This window comes from Hydra vulgaris, chromosome 08, assembly GCF_038396675.1.
Source record: "Hydra vulgaris chromosome 08, alternate assembly HydraT2T_AEP".
Taxonomy (NCBI): Eukaryota; Metazoa; Cnidaria; class Hydrozoa; order Anthoathecata; family Hydridae; genus Hydra; species Hydra vulgaris.
The window spans coordinates 9540234-9547500 of NC_088927.1; the positions used below are offsets into that span (position 1 = coordinate 9540234).

Sequence of the window (7267 nt, forward strand, 5' to 3'; positions counted from 1 at the left end):
TTTGAAATCAAATTTCAGAAATGCAATGCAAACGTAAGTTTTTGAGTTTTAGAGTAAAATGTATAGGCACGCTTAAAAACACCTAAAAGCATATTTTGGAACTAGCGAGAACACAAAAAGGCATACTTCCAAACGTAAGGGTTAATTGAAATTTTTAGTTTAGAATTTTTTTTATTTAATGTCTGATGGTTTTTATAAATTTCAAACAAAAATTTTAGCTTTTAAAACCCCTTTTAAATTTATTTCATAAAAATTTTAACGTAATAGTTATTTTAATGCTTATAGAAACCAGTACTTTTTCACTATTTATTTATTTTACTTTTTATTTATTTTATTTTTTATTACAATATTAAATTTGAGTTGTTATGTAACGGTTTTTGCGCTAAAAATTTTCGCTATTAAAAGTGTTTATAAAATTAATCCTAGAAAAAGTTTGAAAAGATTTATAAAAAAATACATATTTATATTAATGTAATTTTGTATAATGTTCTTTGATAATTTAAATAAAATGGGTTTATTGTAAATATTTTAACTAATTTGTTACTTTATTTAATAAAGTAATAAGTAAACTTAATATTTTGTGACATAACATTGTATTTTATCTATTTAGGTATGTATTTAAAACACTTACATAGTACGAGGGTTGTCCCAGAACTACCTAGCTTAACAAAGAAAACACAAAAATTTTGAAAAAAAAAAACCATGGCTAAAAATGGTCGCTAATCTGAAAAGAAAAAAATAATGTTTATTTTTTTTCTTTTCAGATTAGCGACCATTAATAGTAAACATTTTCTGTAAATTTTCATTATGGAGAAAATTGGTCATCGTTATATCATTCAATATTTTTATTTAAAAGGTCTTAGTTCAACCAATATCAAAAGTGAACTTTTGATATCCGTTGTATAAAGTTCGTATGACCTATCAAGATGAACCCCGCAGTGGTTGACCAAATGAGGTTACCACGCCAGAAATGGTTAAGAAAACCCATAAAATCATACTGGATAATCATTGATTGAAAGTGCGCGAGTTAGCTGATATGGCAGGCATATTAAGAAGTGCTGTAAATTGCATATTGACTGAAAATTTGGACATGAAAAAGATGTGCGCACGATGGGTGCAGTGCACAGTGGGCCAGTAGGTGGACAAAATGGGAAAAATTTTAGTTGTCTAATCTTGAAAACCTATTTAATTTTAGTATCTACATATATTAGGAGAAATCTATTGATAATTTATTTATATTAAATCCCTCAGTTACCAGGACTCTAAGCATTTGAATATTGAGATAAAATAAAAAAAAATAAAAATTATAAATAAGTAATTAACGGTGACATCAACGTTGTGTTATATTTCAATTACATCTACGTTTTTGAAACAAAAAATTAGTACATGTTATTCTAGAGTATTTAGAGATAAGAAAAACCAATGTGTGAAATAAATTTGTCATAGCATGTTATCTCAGTTATACTTTGAAAATCACAGATTAAAAAAAAAAATTTCTTAAGAAACTTATTTTTTGCCGCACAATAACTAATAATTACCACAATTTGCCATGTGTTGTCTTATATTTATTTGAGCTATATGATGCTTCAATCGAGTTTTAATTGATTGCTCGTCCCCTTAAATCCTCGTTCAGATTTTATGTATGTTTTAACTTGGTTGCTATGGTACTAAATTTTGCATAGCAACAACTCATTTTTACATTAACGTTGTTTTAACAGTATTTTACTTGCGCTAAATACACATTATTGGGGTATGTATTAAAATGAGATTCAGAATTCTTATGAGGTTAACTTTTTTTGGTTACTATGGATACCTTACTTTGCATAACATAGCAACAACATATTTTCGGTAGTTGTTAGTAATTTAATTACTAACACTGACAGTAATTTAATTACTTTTAATTTTAATTACTAACACTTGTAGTAACTTAATTACTAACAAGTATTAGTAGTCCAGGCGGCATATATATTATATCATTTTACTTTTAAATACAAAATACTTGTTACAATAATTATTTAGATATGGTTTTGTTAAACTTAGACATTCATAATTTTCTCCAAAAAAACAATCTTAGTATTTCAAAACAAAATATTACTGAAGATATATTAAAATTTATTCAGCCAAAATTTGCTGATTTTAAAGACATTGATTTTAGACATGCTGTTCAACGATTTGTTTACTTGTATAAAAAAAAGTGGAAATCTGCATACTATACTGTGAAAAATTTTGAAAAGAAGTTTGTGAACTGGCTTAATGAATATTTAATTGTCAGAAAAAAAGACAATGAACCAACTGCAAGTAGACGTGGTCGAAAACCAGTTGCATTTGATAATAGTTCTAATAAAACTAAAAAATGGCGTGTATCTTGTTTAATTGAATCTCATTCATCCAATGAATTATTTTTTGCTGCTAATAAAAAATTTAGAGATGAATCTGTTGTTATTGCTGCCAAGAATGTTTTAAATATATCAAATACAGATAAAGCAACTAAATATTCAGCAGACGAAGCACTGCCATTAATAATTGATGCAAGTCTGACAAAAGCTTCCTATCAATTGATTAGAAGCGGAGTCTTGGAGAAAGAATATAACATCTACCCCGCTTACAATGATGTCAGAGATGCAAAATTGAAATGTTATCCTGCAAACATAACAGTGGAGGACTATTCAGCTTCAGTTCCTTTAAAAGATTTAATGACTCATACTTTGCAAAGAATCTGTGCAGTTCAGGAATCTGTGCTAAGGCACTTGATATTGAACAACAAAGAAATAAAAACAATGACACTAACGTGTAAGGCTGGTTTTGATGGTGCTACTGGCCAAAGCATTTATAAACAAGTTTTATCAGAACCCAACATTAACAGAGATTTAAAGCGTGAAGAATCATTATTTATTACTTGTCTTGTCCCATTGGATTTGACTGGATTTAACAACAGCAACGAAAAGGTGCCTATTTGGAGAAATCAAAAGTCGTCCTCCACAGCCTATTGTAGACCCATAAGATTTGCATACAAAATGGAGTCCAAGGAATCTGTGATTGAAGAAGATCAGTACATTAAAAGTGAGATAGAAAGCTTGGGTATGATTTTATTAGAGGTTTGCGGATCTTCTATTGAAGTGAATTGTATTATTGAACTTACAATGATTGATGGGAAGGTTCAAACAATATTATCTGAAAAAAATAACTCATACCAATGTTGTTCAGTGTGTGGTGTCTCTCCAAAAAATATGAATAGTCTTGATATCCTTAATATAGATTATACTAACAGAGAGTTCAAATATGGTCTTTCCAGTCTTCATGCATGGATTCTATTTTTTGAGATGTTATTGCACATTGCATATAAAAAAGACACAAGAAAGTGGCAAGCAAGATCTAAAGAACACAAAGAAAAGGCATCTGTAGCTAAACAAAAGATTCAGACTGATTTTATGAACAAAATGGGACTTGTTGTTGATTTCCCTAAAAGTGGTGGTTCTGGAACAAGTAATGATGGCAATACCTCAAGGCGTGCTTTTGCAGCATATGAACAAACAGCTGAAATTCTGGGTATTGACCAAAACCTTATATTCAGATTTTACATTATCTTGGTAACGCTCTCTTCAGGATATGAAATAGACTGCTTAAAGTTCAAGGATTATTGTTTTGACACTTTTAGACTATATGTGTCCCTTTATCCATGGTATTACATGGCTCAATCAGTTCACAAAGTATTGATACATGGACATGACATAATTAAAAGCCTTACATTACCCATCGGACTTATGTCAGAGGAAGCTCAAGAGGCTAGAAATAAAGACTTTGAATCTTATCGCGAAAATTTCAGCCGAAAAACATCCAGAAAAGCAACAAATACTGATCTTATCAATAGACTCCTAGTTTCCAGTGATCCTGTTATTTCATCATTGCGTAAATCAACATCACACCAAACAAATCATAAAGCATTTCCTTCAGATGTTTTACAATTACTTAAACAATCTTCAAACGATATTATTGTTTTATAATTTTTTGATGTAATTTAAAATTGATAACGTTTTCTTGCACTATTTTTTGCTTTTATTGTTCCTAAAACATTATTTACCTAAATACTCAATTTTTATTCAATATAGGTGGGTCAAAAATCCGATAAGATATTCAAATATCAATTTACCACTTTGTAACTAAGGAAAGTATCCGGTAACTAAGCAATATAAGTATCCATAACAACTAAATTTAAAAAATTATCACTTTTGTAAGAAGTGTGATCTCATATTGGTACTCATGCCAAATTTAGTAAATATAGCACTTATAAAATATCTGCAGATAACAAAAGTAGGTTGTTGCTAAGCAAAATAAAGGTATCCATAGCAACGAAATAAAAAAATATTACCTTCATAAAAAGCGTAGACATCATATTAGTACTCATATTAATTTTAGTGAATATAGCTCTAATATTAAATTAGTTATGAATTTTGTCCAGTAAAAGTGCATTCTGGCCCACTGTGCAGTGTTTACTTACAATTGATTAAAAACAATGTTGTGAGGATGTTTCAATGAATTGTTTGGCAATTTTTCACAAAAATAAAGCCAAATTTTTGTGTTGATTTATAACTATGTCTGAAACATGGGTCCATCATTTCACTCCGGAAACAAAAGAGTAGTCCAAAGAAGGCAAAAATAACTTCATCTGCTGGAAAAGTTATGGCATAAGTTTTTTGGAATGCGCGTGGATAATTTTCATTGATTATCTTCAAAAAGCAAAAAACCACCAACAACGCATATTATGCAAAATTATTGCAGCATATGAGTGAAGAAATCAAGGAAAAATTTCCGCATTTGGCGAAGAAGAAAGTGTTGTTTTATCAAGACAATACACAGGTTCAAGCATCTTGTTTTTACAAAATTTTTGTGTTTTCTTTGTTAGGCTAGGTAGTTCTGGAACAGCCCTCATAATTTATGTATTTAATAATTTTGTATTTTTATTATATAATTTTTATTATATATTTAATTATGTATTTAATAATTACATAATTTATGCATTTAATATATTTACGTAATAATTTATGTACTTATTAACTTACAAAGAATTTCGCATAGTATAGTAATTTTTAAAAAATGTAATATAAATATTTCCCTTTTCAAATTTTAGTTTCTCGAGTTTTTCTTTTTCTCGATTTTTTTCTTTTTCTCGATTTTTTCTTTTTCTTTAAGATTTTCTTTTTGTTAGATAACTTATCTTACAAATTGCATGTTCAAGTTGTAAAAACAAAACATTTTATGCGTCGTCAGGAATGGCGTTCAATCACACTTCTTTAATTTTTATCAGACATGTCAAGCAAACTTGTGTTTGATATATATATACAGTGAACGAAATTTTCTCAGCCGCACACAATTTTTATCAGATTTTTCATTATAGAGACTTAATTAAACGTTTTATTAAGAAATTTCTGTATGTGATATATTTATACCATTGTTTGTTAATTGATAATTAAAAGATAATTGATATCATTGTTTTTATAATTTCTTTATATAAAAAAATTTAGTTATTTGATTTATTTGAGTGCGAAATTTGTATAGACGCAGTTCTATTTTATTAAATTTGAGGTATAATTTTTATTTTTAGGTCTTCTTGGGGCACCTAAATAATAAAATTTTTAAAAAATTAAAAAAAGAAGTTTGATTCAACTTTTGAATGATCTTGCTTGTTAATGAAGACATGTTTTTTCACATTAAAAAAAAATCGATTTTAATTCTTAATTCATTAACCTAATTCATTTCCTTGTCATGCTTACGAATTGCGTTTTTTATAAGTCTAGCACGACACTTTAAATCTGAGACTGATTTAATGTTTTTTTTACCACGATCTTAAGAAACTTTGGGAATTTCAAACCAATCGGGAATACCGCATTATACGCGGTGCCATCAGGCTGGCTAACACCCTGCATCTTAATAAATCATTAACTTATTATTATAAATAAATTTATGCTCATAACTACCATTATAATATTAGTTATTATTATTTTTTCATTGCAATTATTGTAAACATACTTATTATTACTATTACTATAATATGTATTAACTTTTTTTTATCTGATATTATTATAATATATTACTATTATTATTATTATTACTACTATTATTGTTATTATCATTATCAAAACTACTGTAAAAATGATTTACAGACAATAAATGGCTTGTTGCTGTTGTTGTTGTGTTGTTGTTGTGTATATACATGTATGTATATATATATATATATATATATATATATATATATATATATATATGTGTATATATATATATATATATATATATATATATTTATATATATATATATATATATATATATATATATATATATATATATATATATATATATATATATATATATATATATATATATATATATATATATAACACACTAAGATACTCTTTGAAATGGATTCTGATTATATAAGTTTCCATTCAAGTAAAATCTTTTTTAAATATATCATTAACATATGAAGTCCATATGAAAAAAAACCAGTATAGTCATTTAAAAGTTTTAAGAAAAAAATAAAAGTCTTTAAATAAATCTAGGAAAGTAAAAATATTTTTAAATACGATTTATAAATAATTTATTGTAGATTAAAGTTTTTAGATTATTTACATAAATTAATCTAACTATCCCTTTTTTTAATGAAAAACCTTGATAAAAAAATTTTTTTCAAGGTTATATTTATTTTGAAAGAATATCTTTTCTGTAGCATTTCATTTTAATTTTCAATTTGAGATTTATGCATGTTAAGTGTGTATCAGATAAAGCAATAAACCTTTTTTGCATTCAAAATAACTTTTTGTTAAGTATGAGGGAAATTACAATTTTTTGAATTAAAATTTATTAAACAATTAGAGCACAAGAACAAAAATACCAGTAAAAAAATGCCCTTAACAACTTCTTGATTGCTAAGTTTTTTAATGAAACTATTTTACAAAAAAAAAATCTGCTTTTTCTTAAATAAGATCATAATTAATGAAAAATGTATATATTAAAAAAGTATATATATATATGCGGTAGTGGTGTAATGGTAGAGCGATTGCTTCATAAGCGAGAGGTTCCGAGCTTGATCCCCACCACATCCCTGGTAGTACTCAACTTGTTTCTCACACACAGTAACCTTCGTATTTCGGAGTTTTAGAGTTGAGAGAGGGTTATAACCACAATTAAGTAGTCTCCTCATCTGTAGTGGCTGTCTGGGCCTTGGGGAGGTAATTAACAATATATATATATATATATATATATATATATATATAT

The 7267-nt window shown here is 27.0% G+C and overlaps 1 protein-coding gene across 2 annotated transcripts in view; it reads right to left on the reverse strand.

Moving 5' to 3' along the window:
- Window positions 1-7267, reverse strand: part of LOC100199809 (eukaryotic peptide chain release factor GTP-binding subunit ERF3A) — a 45128-nt gene that overhangs the window by 36913 nt on the left and 948 nt on the right. The window lies entirely within an intron of this gene.